This window comes from Sinohyriopsis cumingii, chromosome 8, assembly GCF_028554795.1.
Source record: "Sinohyriopsis cumingii isolate HCF-2022 chromosome 8, ASM2855479v2, whole genome shotgun sequence".
Lineage (NCBI taxonomy): Eukaryota > Metazoa > Mollusca > Bivalvia > Unionida > Unionidae > Sinohyriopsis > Sinohyriopsis cumingii.
The window spans coordinates 60,767,788-60,782,333 of NC_142968.1; the positions used below are offsets into that span (position 1 = coordinate 60,767,788).

The following is a 14,546-nucleotide window of genomic DNA, read 5'->3' on the forward strand; positions in this document are numbered from 1 at the left end:
CGTGTCTGATATAGCTTATGGAGTGATGATGTGTCAACGGTCTTTTGTTGAATCACGGTACTATAATTCCAGGTTTGTGTTTATTTTAAATTCCAGTGAATATCTGTATCCAATAATTTTATAAGAGCACTTTTGTATTTCCAGAGAAAATAATCACTTCAATTCAATAATTTGAAGAAAAGAAAATTCAACCCAAACTGGTCACTACATAATACAACTTAAAGGTGCAATATGTTAAAGTACGAATGACCAAATCCTCACAATCACAATATTATATAGGTCTCTACTTGACCTCATGTCGCATTTGCTTTATAAAAAAAAATTTAAAAAAATAAATGGAAATTAACATTCTAGAATGATCTAATCAGTCCTGTTTATTTACTATACAATTACTTAGGAAACTCCAAAACCCTGACTCAAAGCAACACATTTACTCCTCCTTGTTTACCTGAATGCATGTCCTGATATTAAGTTCAATACGCATAGCGAAAGCAATTAGCAGTTGTTTACACAAAACGAAATTTAAAAAAGCAAAAAAGTCAATCAGGCCAAGCAGAAATGAACTCAGTTTTGGACAAGGTCAAGTCCAGAATACAATGTTACATTACAATAGAATGTACTGTAATGAAATAAATTTTCTTGTAAAATTTACAAACAATTAAAGATACATAACACTTCCCCTCATTTAAAAGAACGGTCTACACAAAAAAGCTTTCTTTTTACTTACAAATAACGCAAAGTATACATGAAACAAAGTATTTCTATACACATGAAAGTGAATCTGCTGTGAAATTGTCTTTTCCCTTGATATGCCTCATTTCCAAATTATATTCCTGCAACAACAAACTGCACCTCAATAAACACTTATTTTTGTTTTTCAACCTGCCGATAAAACTAAGAGAATTGTGATCATTAAACACAATAATTAGAGAAGAAGCAGAACTGATGTAAACTTAAGAGTGTTTTAACGCCAATACCAAAGCCAAATTTTCCTTCTCGATTGTGTAATAATTGTTATATAGTACTTATTTCATTTCTTAGAAAAATAACATACTGGATGATTTACACCATTTTTTTTTTTTTTTTTGTCTTCTTTAATCAATACTGCTCCAACCCCAACATCACCTGCATCAACAGTTTAAATGATGTACTGAACTTTGGAGCTGTAAGAAATAGTACAGTCTTCAGTATGGCCTTTTACTTATCTCAAGCCTCCAGACATTTTTCAGACAAATGAAACTTGGTTTTCTTGCTCAATAAATTTGTCAGGAGTTAAGGAAACAAACTTTCTGATAGTATCCAGCCATACCCAAAAGTTGCATCAGTTGCTTTTACTGATAGGCACGGGGAATTCAGAGATAGCCTTGACCTTAGCATCTATAGGTTTAACTTGCCCATGTCCCACGATATGTCCTAGAAATGTTATGCAAGTAAGACAAAACTCACTTCTGGATAAATTAATTGTCAAATTTGCATCAATGAGTCTGTCAAAGAACTTCCGAATCGTTGCTATATGATCTTTGCAGGTGCCGTTGTAGATGATGACATCATCGATGTAAATATCACAGTTACCTAAACCAGATGTAATCATATTCATTAAGCGTTGAAAAATACTAGGAGAACGTTTCATCCCAAACGGCATCACTTTATATTGATAAAGTCCATCTTGAGTCACGAAAGCCAAATAATTTTTTTTCCCTTTCCGTTCGTGGAATTTGACACAGTCCTTTAAGAAGGTAGTATTTGGTTACATACTTTGCATTTCCCATTATATCAGTACAGTCATCGATTCTTGCTAATGGAAATTTATCTGTGTTAGTCACACAGTTCACCTTTCTATAATCAGTGCACATACGGAAAGTACTATCTGGCTTCGGAACAAGTATACGTGGCGAACTCCAGTCACTTTTACTCTGCTTTATGAAATCATTCTCCAGCAAATACTGAATTTCTTTTTCAAACATTCATGTTTGGAAGGGTTCGGGTGTTGTTCTCACGTGTGGAATTTACTATTTCAACGTCATGGTAGATGTTATTTGTCCTTCTAGGAACATCTGGAAATAAGTGTTCATCTTCAAGCAATAACTGTTTTAGTTCATTCTTTTATTGTTGCTGCAAATGTGGACGTTTCTGATCAAGATTGTTCATAATTTCTGAATTTCGAAGATTTCGTACTCCAAACTCAATACAGTCCGATTACATTACATCGCTTAAATACCCAGTGTGTGGAACAGGTACAACTACATTAATTGTATGATTAACCTGGCTATCTCTCTCAATATTCTCGATTAGCATATTTATATGGCAAAGTTGTTTTTTCTCCTCCCAGGAGCATTTCTGAAATAATTTCAATCATTTACTTTCTTATTAACTGTGCAATGACCATACTACTTGGCCTGAAGAGGATTTTGTGGTACGGGCAAGAAAGCCAGATCTTTATCACCAGGCTGAAAACTCCTTTCGTTTGTATTTCTAGCATACCTTAGTTTCAATTTTGACTAAGCAGTGTGCACATTACTTCTTGCAACCCGATAAGCCTTTTACAACTTATACTTAAAATTGGAAACATAATCGAGAAAATTGATTTCGGTATCTTCAAGTAGTTTCTCTTTTAACAACTTCCTGTGTACCTTAAAATTTTAATACGGATAGAATTGGCCAAATCACCCATGATTGATGTAGAATCCTTCGACAAGATTGTTTCATAATTCTCCATAATAAAATCAGACCGTGGTTTATTAAAACCAACAAATGTATTGCTTTCAATATATGAGCGTGACCCTGACCTCTTAGAAATAAAAACATTTGGAATAGGTCTGTCTTGATTTTGATGCTTATTTTTTAATTTGTAGCAATCAGAAATAACGTGTCCCATTTTGTTGGAATAGGTGCAGGTAGGAAGAAATAATGACGTCTGATCAATCTTATCAGAGACTTGATATCTAAATGTTGTACCAGATCGAAATTTGAAGGGCTCGTATTAGGCTGAAATACTTTATTAACAGAAGACTGCTGAGTGGAAGACGTACTAAAGAAATACACTTATGAGCTAAGGCAGAGGTGGGCAAACTTTCCAGTGCAAGTGCCGCATACACAAATGTACACCTTGTCGCGGGTCGCATAGTTCATTAAGTAAAATAATTAATAATTGAAATAGCAAAAACAAATGGGTTTTCTAAATAACATCATAATTAATTTTCAGTTGTTAATATGTTGTTAATATTTGAAAACTTGAACTTAAACTTCAAAAGAAGTACATTTATTTGATAAACAGAGTAACATAAAATGAGCCAGTGCGAATGATGACTTGTTCCTAGGCCGCATGAAAGCCTTTGGCGGGTCGCATGCGGCCCGCGGGCCGTAGTTTTCGCACCCCTGAGCTAAGGATTAGTCATCAGCAGTACGGGCAGCATTTTCTAAATTTCGACCTTATGCTCATCAAGATAAGACTAACGTCACTATGGACGCAATTCTTGAACACTTCGAGTAATAAGAGTTGTCTTAGATTTTCGTAATCTTGATCAACTTTTTTGGGCTAAGCAGCACCTATAAAATCACTGCTCTTTTTCTCTTGCAAATTCAACATGAGTTTGTCCAGCTTTTTTATAGTTCCTGAAATTTTGTCGATAAGCCATGGGGACTAATTCAGAACCCTTTAAGATGCATTCCTTAGCAAGATCACAGTCAGCACTTTGCTGTACTTACAGGGAAGCATAGCTATCTCGGGCTTTGCCAAAAAGTGTACTCTGTAATAATAGAGTCCAATGCTCTCTTGGCCATATTTTCAAAATGCTGAAAATATCTTTTTTCTCTAGGTACTAACCTAATATTCTTAGTAACATCAAAACTTGAATTTGAGTGTAAAGTGGGGTCGTGCAGCTTACTTGCCAGATCTACTTCATGTAATCTAAACTAAAATTCCCTTTCTTCCTCTTCTCTTTCACTCTGCATCTGCGATTTCATTTAGTTCTCTTTTCTCTCTTTTTCGGGTTGCCTTTGATTTGCTTTCTTCTTTTATTAACTGCATTTTAATTTATATCTCCTCTTTTCTCCAATTTCTTTTGCATTTGCTTCTCTCTTTCCTCTTTCTGCAACTACAATTCGTCCTCTCTCTCCTCTTTATCTAATTACATTCGTTTCTCTTCTTTCTCTTTATGTAGCTGCAATTATCTTTCCTGAAGTTCAAGCTTTCTTATCTCATTTTCATTCTTGTATTTTAATTTCAATTCCATATCTTGTAAGTTAGAGTAAACCGAAGACCTACTAATCAAATTCAAAGCACTTTTAACCAAAACATTCTATTCCACAAAATATTGGACCAAAACATTTTTAATTTCTTGCTTTGTAATGAAGCATTTGCCTCAGAAAGATCATATCTTTTGGCAAGAGAAGCAATGCATCCTTTTCAAGGAGTATAACTGTCCTGGATAGGATCTGAAATCACGATCTCCACATTTCATGACACTTTAAAAGCTTGTTGGTTTCATGAAATATTTCTAAAATGTGAAATATGAGACTTAGGAAATACTAAAACAAATTTAAATTTCAAAACAAAGTTTTCTGAACTATTTTAGAGAAACACATATGTCATGGACGACCACCCAATTTTCCGTTTTGCGTCTATGCTCTTAAAATAAGTAACATAAAAGAGTGAAATGCAACATGCTTTTAAAAATTCAACAACTAATTTATTTCCCTAGAATGCAGAGTAAAAGGTTATTAAAAAGGCTCTTACGGCTTTACGAATTAAACCCCACGCTAATAACAGAATTGCAGACACAAGTCCTAATAATTTAAAGTCCTGAATAAAATTCAGTAGAAGGCAAAATAAATCCAAAGCTGAAGATGTTGATGTGTCTGTTATAACCTGTAGAAGCTGATGTGTCAACAATCGCTTGCTGAATCGCAGTTTGAATTCACTATAAATTCCAGTGTGTGTCTATCCAAGAATTTTATCAGTGTACTTTTGTATCTCCAGATAAAATCACTTTAATGTAATAATTTGAAGAATTAGATCCCAGCCCGAAATAAAATTATGGACACAACATATAATACAACTTGATTGTGCTAGACCTTAAAAGCACCGATGAATTTTCCTTTTACTGACAAGATTATATAGTGCCTGATATTAGGTCACAATTATCATTTTCTAAAAAACTATTACCTAATGGAATGTAACCATCTAGAATTATCCTGATGTTTATAAACTAAAAATATTAATTATTAGAAACCATAACCTGGACTATGTCAATACACTTAGAAAATTCTAAACCTGGACCTAGACCCAAATAAACATATTAACTTATATTAATAATAAGTCTGATTTTAAACTCATACACGTAGAGAATAATTTAGCTATGCAATAGTTCTTTACAGAGTGCAATGAAAAGGTCAATTCAGGTCAAGCAGAAATTAATTCAGTTTCTGAACAAGGTCAAGTTCAACATACAATTATTCATTACAATAGCATGTGATGAAATAATAACAATAATAATAATAATAATAATAATAATAATACAATGCAAACTAAACATGTATAACACGATAAAGGAGTACAGTGTGGTCAAAGAATAACCCAAGTAGAAGAATCACGTTTTGGAACGCATACCAGTCACAAAGCTATGACAGAGTTGCTTGACAAATCGGCGCAAACCAAATATAGTGAAGACTAAGAAATGGGCTTACAATGTGTTTTTGTCAAACCTCTGAAACATCTGTTTGAGCGTATAAACGTGCATCGCCGGCGGTAATGCAACACGCGAACTTGATGTTGAATTTTCTGCGTTGTACCGAACTGAAGTTACGGGCTCCGAAACGTGCGATTTTCGAGAATTTTTACTACTGAGACAAGTCCGAGCTCATGCGATAATTTCTATAACATTTTGAGCCAGTCATATTTCAGCGTTGACGTGTGTGCCGTATAGTTTACCTATTTTGAAAATAGAATCGCATGTATACGATGTATGTGCAGTGAAAAAGACAATGTCCAATTCTTGCATAGAACAGGATTCCTAAAGTTGAATCGAGTTAATGGTAAGTAAAAACTTACTTTTGCATCTGCCACTGATCTGTAATTCAGGAAGGGATGCATCGTAGAGTCGCAAACATGGTACATGTAGCACTATTCACCGGTTTTCACATGTGCACGCACTTGTCCCAAAATACAGAATTCGCGAAAATCGCACGTTTCGGAGCCCATAACTTCTGTTTGGTACAACGCAGAAAGGTCAATTACGGCTTGATGAATAGAAAAATATCTCAGGAGTAAAACAAGCCATATAGTATGGACGTGTGCCTTTAACGACGGAAATTGCAGATGGAAATCGAGGGGCATGGGTGGAACGAAGTATTTGGAAGTTAAATACCTTCTCTCTTATATATTATGATAGAGAGAGTCCTATGTCAGAACGGGTCATGGGAGTAGTGAAGTGGGATACCCTACGGACAATGGAAATTCCAGTCAAAACACCCCTGGGACACTCTACGGACAATGGAAATTTAACATGGCGAAAAATCGTGGGACAATCTACGGACAAGGGGAATTTAACATGGGAATAAATCGTGGGACAATCTACGGACAAGGGAAATTTAACATGGGATTTTTTTTTAAAAATTTAAAAAAAAATTTTTTTTAAAAAAGGGGTAGGCAATTCAAAGACTATCTCTTTTCGAGAAATATGGCTGGCCCTGAAAAGGGCCTTTGGTTTATGTTAATATGCCCTTAACATAAAGGGCATTTGCGACATCTTCTTGTTCTCAAACTTCGTCTTACAGCAGGGCCATACATCAGAGTCCTCTTGAGGCAACCTTGTCTCTCTATATAGACTCTTCTTATCCACAGGCTGCTGTTGGTCCTGTGGACAACGGTCCACTTGGATCGGACATACATGAGCATGTCCGTCCTGAACATCATTGTTGACACAAGGGTTGAAGATTCAACGTCTGTCCACATGTTGAGGCTCCGAGAATAGGTGAATCAATGCAGTGAACGGCGCTTATTTATAGGGACAGAAAGGATTGAAACGGATTGAGTTCATTCACCAATCCGAACACGCGTTACAGAATTCAGTCAGCTCGCATCCAATCCGAAGAGAGTAGTCTGTGACGTCACGTAGTCAATATAGATTCGCTAGCGCTTGTGTGCAGTCAATCTATGCGACAGTGATTCAACATGACGGAAACTCAGAAAACGATCCATTGGGGTGCACCATCAGGGGAGACTGCCCAAGGGAACTCGGACTTACTTTCAGAAGAGGTGAATTGGGATTTTGTGGATTTTCTCTCCTCGCAAGAATTTGTTCCAGAACCTTCGTTACCTTCTTCGTTACCGCAAGTGGAGAATTTTAGACAGAGACAAAAAGAAGAATTGGAGAAATTTATACAACGACAAAAGGAAGCGGAACAGGCTTTTCTCCTACAGCAACAGCAACAAGAAGAAGAGGTAAGAAAAAAACAACAGCAGCAACAGCAAGAAGAAGTAGCAGCAAAGAAACAAGAGGGTGAAAATCAAACGGTCACGGTACTGTTGGACATTTTAGCAGAGTTAAGAAGTCTGAAACAAATGTATCAGACTTCTTTATCACGACCGAAGAGAATACGACCTTCCCGAGCCAAACATGTCAACCCTGTGACTAAGCCTACCGTACCACCCTTAGTGATTTCAACCCAATCATTATCAACATTACGCAGTCCAGAAGTAGGCCTTGGACGTGGCAAAGGCATAAGGCAGTTAAAGTTGATTGCTTAAACTCACCCTTTCACCATGAAGAAAAAAGGCCCTTTTCAGGGCCACCCACATTTCTCGAAAAGAAATACAATTTCAATTTGCCAATAACTCAAAAAAAAATAAACCCCACCCATGTTATCCTTATAGTACGTGTCTGTGTATGAGTGCGTGAGTGTAGCTTCTTATTTTAAAATCAAAACTCAAAGACTCTTACCTTATATCATTCATTTATTCTTTTCTCCATTTTTTACAATCCAATTCACAATTCACAACACAACACTTTAATAAAAAGTTCATTGATTTCTTCTTTTCTCCTTGTTTAGTCTCTCTGTTTTTTGAATTTCTTCACCGTCACACTCTTTTCCTCTTCTTCTTCCTCCTCGCTTTCTTCCCTTCTTCTTTTTTTCTCCTGTTTCTTTTTCTTCACCTGTCTTCTTTCTTCCTCAGAAGAATCCCTCTCTTCCTCTGAAGAATCCCTCTCTTCTTCTGAAGAATTCCTCTTTTCTTCTGACTCCTCTTGTTTCTTTTTTGGGCAATCTGGAGACCAATGTCCTTTTTCTTTACAATAATAACAGGTATCTTGACTTTTGTCTTTTTTATCCCCTGTTTTTTTTTCTTTTTTGACGGTCTGGACACTCTGAAGACCAATGCCCTTTCTTCTGACAGATATAGCAAGTATCTTGACTTTTATCTCTAAAGGAAGGAGAGTAGTCCGTAGGCTGGTCTGAAGAGAATTTTCTAATGACCCCTCGCAAAGCTCTGACGAAACGTTCCATCTGGTTAGTCTCTTCCATCGTTGTGCTCGGCTTGAGAGTGAAATGAATAGTGAAAGGACAAGACACACACCCTTTTATATACGCTGGTCTGCTATGACTATAAAGTAGTTTATGGTGTTTGAACTTGAGTCATTTGACTTTTTGCTTTCAAGATGAAACGATCCCATTCATTCGAGAAGAAAGAAGAAGAAGAAAGTAAGAGGCAGAAACGTGATCTATCGCCTCGTACCAGGGCTGAAATCTTGGCACAAATTCATGCCAGTGATTTTGAAGAGGACATGAGTGAACCAGAATCCGAACCCTCTAAACCAAGTTCACCACCCTTAGTCAACCCTGAAAAGTACTATTCCATTCGAGAGACGGAAAAGCGCTCCTCTAGAAAATTTAGAACCACGGCTTACAAATACACGGTGAAGTTTAAAGATTTCAAGTCCGAAGTGCCGTTAGAGAAAGCAGAAGTGTTCATCACCGAGGTGTGGGATTCTTTGCTCACTGCACTCAAGCGACAATGTCAACCCAAAGAAGACGATCGCTTGAGACTTTCCATACAACACGACGGTTTGAAATCCCCTGTTTGGATCGAGTTTAGCACCCCTGCAGAATTGACTGCTTCCAAAGTCATGGACAAGATTCAACACGTACAACAATCCAATGATCAGTTTGACATCACCGATGGTAAAGCCACACTGGACATGACCCACGTCTCTCCTCCTCAAGGGACAGGACGCAAAAAGATGTTATTGGTGGACGACCTTCGCAACACCAAAACAAGTCTCGTCCGAATTAACAACCCTCAAGACCAGATGTGTTTAGCCCGTGCCATCGTGGTGGGACGAACCTATGCCAACAAGAACGACACGGTAGAATGGAAAAGAACCTGGGACACTATTCAACGTTCCGACCGAGCCAAACAACGAAACGAAGCAGAACTCCTGTTACAACAAGCCGGACTGCCCAAAGACACACCCTGTGGCATTCCTGAGATGCAAAAATTGCAAGATGCCCTAGCTCCACGCTACACCTTGAAAGTGCACCCTCAAGAAATGCGCGGGCCTCTATTGTTTCGAGGCCAAGATTTTAAGGACGGAAAATACATTCATGTTTATCATCACGATGACCATTTCGATACCATTACCAGTATCACCGGATTCCTGGGATACGGTTATTACTGTGAGAAATGTGATTATGGTTATAATAATCGAGAGCAACACAAACATTGTGGATGGAAATGCTCAGGATGTTTGGCCTCTCCACCCTGTCTGAGCGAAGAACCAGTGCCTTGTTCCACTTGTCTGCGCACGTTTGTCAGCCCTACCTGTTACCAACAACATTTGAAAACACAAGGTTCACAGAAGAAATGTGCTTGTCAACTCCTGAGATTGTGCTCTACGTGTGGACAAGGCATACTTACCAACAATGCCAAGGCACACGTATGTCGAGGAAAGAAAAAATGTCACATTTGTCACCACATCGTGGACTTGGAACACCAATGTTACGTGCAAAAATACCAACCCCAACCAGAGAAAGAGGACGGTCACAAGAAGAAAGGCAATTTCATCTTTTTCGATTTCGAATGCATGCAAGAGACTGGCATTCACATCCCTAATTTCTGCGTGGCTCATCGAGCGTGCGAGAAGTGCATTCAAGAACCTATCTTCAGTCATTGCCCTCACTGCAGCAAGATTCCTGGAGGACGTGAAAAAATCTTTCGGGGACCGAACACGTTAGCCGATTTTGCCCAATGGGTCTTAGACCCCATCGACAAGACATGGAGCAAAGAGGACATCGAACGTTACGGAGATTGTCATCGTCATGCCACGGTGATGGCTCACAATTTTTCCGGATACGATGGACAGTTTCTTCTCAGATACTATACGGAACAAGGCACCGAGCGTCCTAAAGTCACTTTGAACGGAGCCAAAATCATTTTCATGCAAGTGGGACAAGTACAGTTTAAAGATTCGATGAGTTACTTGGCCATGCCTTTGAGTCGAATGCCTAAAACGTTTGGAATGACAGAAATGGCTAAAGGGTACTTTCCACACTTTTTCAATACGGAAGCCAATCAACATGCCGTTCTACCCCATTTGCCTGAGGCTCACTATTACGACCCCGACAACATGCGTACCGAACAACGAGAAGCTTTCTACGCTTGGTACCAGGCTCACGCCTCGGACCCTTTCGACTTTCAGGAAGAAATGCTAAAGTATTGTCGTTCCGACGTGGACATTTTACGGCGTTGCTGTGGAAAATTTCGAGAACTGTTCATGGAACACGGAGGGGTGGATCCTTTGAAAGAAGCTTGCACCATTGCCAAAGCGTGTTCCCTAGTGTATCGACAACGATTCATGCCTGAAAACACCGTGGCTGTCATCAGCCCTCAAACGACCCACTTTGTCAAACGTCAATACTCGGTCAAAGCCCTACGTTGGTTACATTACTTGTGCGACAAGGAAGACAAGTGGATTCAGCATGCCCGCAACGGAGGGGGCGAAAAGACCATCGGAACGTATTCGGTCGATGGCTGGGACTTAGAAAACCCCAAGATCGTGTACGAGTTTAACGGTTGCTTATTTCACGGATGTCCCGTCTGTTACCCTGACCGTGGCACTAAAAATCAGTTTTTGCAACGAACCATGGAAGACTTGTACCAGGACACTTGTCAGCGACGCTTGAAGTTAGAACAGGAAGGATACCAAGTGGTGGAAATGTGGGAACACGAATACGATCACCGTTTGAAAATCGATCCCGAGTTTAAACGCCTCGTGGAAAGTTACCAGTTCATGGACCCGCTGAACCCGAGGGATAGTTTGTACGGAGGAAGGACCAATGCCACCTGTTTGCTGTACCAAGCCGACGAAGAGATAGGAGAAGAAATCAAATACTTGGACGTGTGTTCGCTGTATCCCTACATGTGCAAATATTGTCGCTTTCCTGTAGGGCACCCGCAATTGTTCACGGAACACATCGACCTGAAAAACATTCGACAATACGAAGGCTTGATCAAGTGTAAAGTTTTGCCTCCCACGAACCTCTACCATCCCGTCTTACCTCACCATTGTCAAGGCAAATTGATGTTTCCCTTGTGCCGTACTTGTGCCGAAACGTGCAACCAAGATCAACCTTGTCAGCACAGCCAGGAAGAACGGGCCTTGACGGGAACCTGGGTCAGCGTAGAATTGTTCAAAGCTTTGGACATGGGATACCAACTGTTAGAAGTGTACGAAATTTGCCACTTTCCCAAGACACAACAGTATTGCAAGGGTGATCCCAGTCAGAAAGGCATTTTCGCAGACTACGTGGATGCCTTTTTGAAACTGAAGCAAGAAGCCAGCGGCTATCCTTCCTGGTGTCACACTCCCGAAGACCAAATACAATTCAAAGAGAAATACTACGAACAAGAAGGCATCACTTTAGACCACATCGAGAAAAACGAAGGCAGGCGATCGTTTGCCAAAGTGATGTTAAATTGCTTGTGGGGTAAAATGGCACAACGACCGTGTTTACCCAAGACGGAATATTTGACAGAACCTTCCCGCTACTTCCAGATGATTCACGACAAAACCAAATACATGAAACACGTGGACGTCGTTCGGGAGAATTTGATCTTGGTCAATTACGAAGAAGATCTGGACTTTGTGCAAGACGACCCTTTTGGAAATGTCATCATTGCGGCCTACGTGACAGCCCATGCTCGCTTAAAATTGTACGAAGCTTTAGAACTGTTAGGGGAACGCGTCCTGTACTTTGACACGGACAGTTGCATTTACATCCATCACCCGATTCAACATCACCCTAACATCGAAGGAGACCGTTTAGGAGCCTGGACAGACGAGCATCCTGACGACAAGATTCTAAGTTTCGTCAGTGGCGGTCCCAAAAATTACGGCTACGAATACCGGGACAAACAAGGAGAAGTGCACACGACGTGCAAAGTGAAAGGACTGACTCTGAATTATCGTACCAGTCGAGTGGTCAACTTTGGGGTATTGAAAGAAGCCTTGCAATCGGGAGAGGATGCAAACTTTAAAGTGACCACTCACCAACCGAACAAGATTGTACGTTTACCCACTCACCACATCGTCAGTCGACCCCTGGAAAAAGTCTATCAAATCGTGTACCAGAAGCGAGTTCGACTTCCCAATCATTTCACCTTACCGTATGGACACGTTGGTATAAAACATTGGTTGTAAGAGGATAGTTACCCCACCAGAAAGATGACTTCGCCACAGCAAGAATCGAGTGAGAAACCCGATGAGAACTCCAAGTTCAAACCCTACCATTTTCCAGTCTTCTTACCTGACTATTGTGATTGTGCCCGTCGATTGGACACGTTTCAGAAATGGCCTACGGATAGGGAAGGATTACCTTCTTCGCATGTTTTAGCTAGAACAGGATTTGTCTACTTGGGACCTGAGTCAGGATTGGGATACGAGGTACAGTGTTTTGCTTGCGGACTGAAGTTACGAATGGATCTATGTATCTATAAAGATTCAGCTATTCTGGAACATACTCGATGGTCTCCGCACTGCCCTTACCTTTCTATGGCCTTTCCACCCATCACACTACGGTACAATGTTGACGGTACCTTAGAGACGGTACCTTCCGAAACAAGACATAAAAAACGTAAAAAAGGAAAGATGTACAAGCTGGAGACTGCATTGCGACTAGTATAAAAAGGGGGCTATGGTCAAGACCGATAGTTCATTGTGACTACCAAGACCGAGCGAACAAGATGAATACTTTGAAAAAGACATCGTTCCAGTTTGGGGATTGTAAAAAAGTTGTATCTTCCTCTAGTGTGACTAATACTGGATGGATAAGACCCAGACATTGCGACGGAAAATGTCCGGAAGGAAACTGCGATTGTCCATGTGGTTACCATTGTAATTGCGTAACGGAGTTTGCAGACGAGTGCGATTGTGAGCCTTGCGATGGGACCGATGCTGTACGTTGTGACCTGAGCGATGCCGTAAAGCATCATGGGAACTTTGTTCTCACTGCCCCTGTCATGGAAAGTGATGCTGTGCGTGTCAAACCTGAGGGATGCGAAAGCGATGCTGCTCGTCCTCTTGGACATTTTACTGGGTTTCGTTTTAAAGGGGAATGTCGACCTTCACGTTTACCTCCCTACGGATGTCATCCAGCCCTGAGCAAACTCCTGCCCATTTCACTCAACCCTCATCGAAACGAACCTGTGAAAAACGAATATTCGTTTCCTGTGCGTTTGTCGGAATACTGCGACTTTGAAAATCGTCTTCAATCGTTCAAAGGAAAATGGCCAAAGTATCTGGGAGGACCGACCCCCGAAGAATTAGCCAGAGCCGGATTTTTCTACTTGGGCGAAGGAGATAAAGTCAAGTGTTTCAGTTGCGGTGTGTCACTTCACCACTGGGAACCGCAAGATTCGGCCTACGTAGAACATGCTCGATGGTCACCGAATTGTCATTACTTACCTTTAGTGGGACCGAGACATTGAAGTAACTTCTTACCATAATAATCTGTTCATGGATACTTTACAAGAGAACATTCGTGCTTTGCCTGTGGAGTTGAGAGAACGCATTTATCGAGAGCTGGTCAAAATACAAGTGAAACGTAAAGAACAATTGCATCCGTTACGTCACCGGTGTTTGAACCACTGGTACCTGAAGGCTATACAAGGATTGATTCAATTGAAAGTGTTCCATCGGACAGACATTGATCAACGATCCTCTAGTTTTAAAAAGGATTGGTTTGGTATGGACGATTGTAGTTACATCATTGTAAACGTACTGCATCGAATTCCAGAGGAAGAGTTAACGAATTACCAACATCTTGAACACAATGTCAACTTGGTGAAAGAGGAAACTTCTGAACGAATTGTAATGTGTAGATTAGTGACTCAACGATTTAAATTCGACACTGAAGTAAAACCATGTTTGTGCAAAGAGTACATTTCTTGTGTCAGACCAAAGAGGATTTAGTATGACCTATTCATGGATACTTTGCTAGAGAACATTCGTGCTTTGCCTGTGGAGTTGAGAGAACGCATTTACCGAGAGCTG

The 14,546-nt window shown here is 40.0% G+C and overlaps 2 protein-coding genes across 8 annotated transcripts in view; one reads left to right on the forward strand and one right to left on the reverse strand.

Annotated features, from left to right (window-relative positions):
• The window catches only part of LOC149793651 (uncharacterized), a 163,382-nt gene that overhangs the window by 125,896 nt on the left and 22,940 nt on the right, over positions 1–14,546 (forward strand). The window lies entirely within an intron of this gene.
• LOC149793652 (uncharacterized) overlaps positions 1–14,546 on the reverse strand; it is a 143,361-nt gene that overhangs the window by 97,330 nt on the left and 31,485 nt on the right. The gene's annotated exons all lie outside the window — the stretch shown is intronic.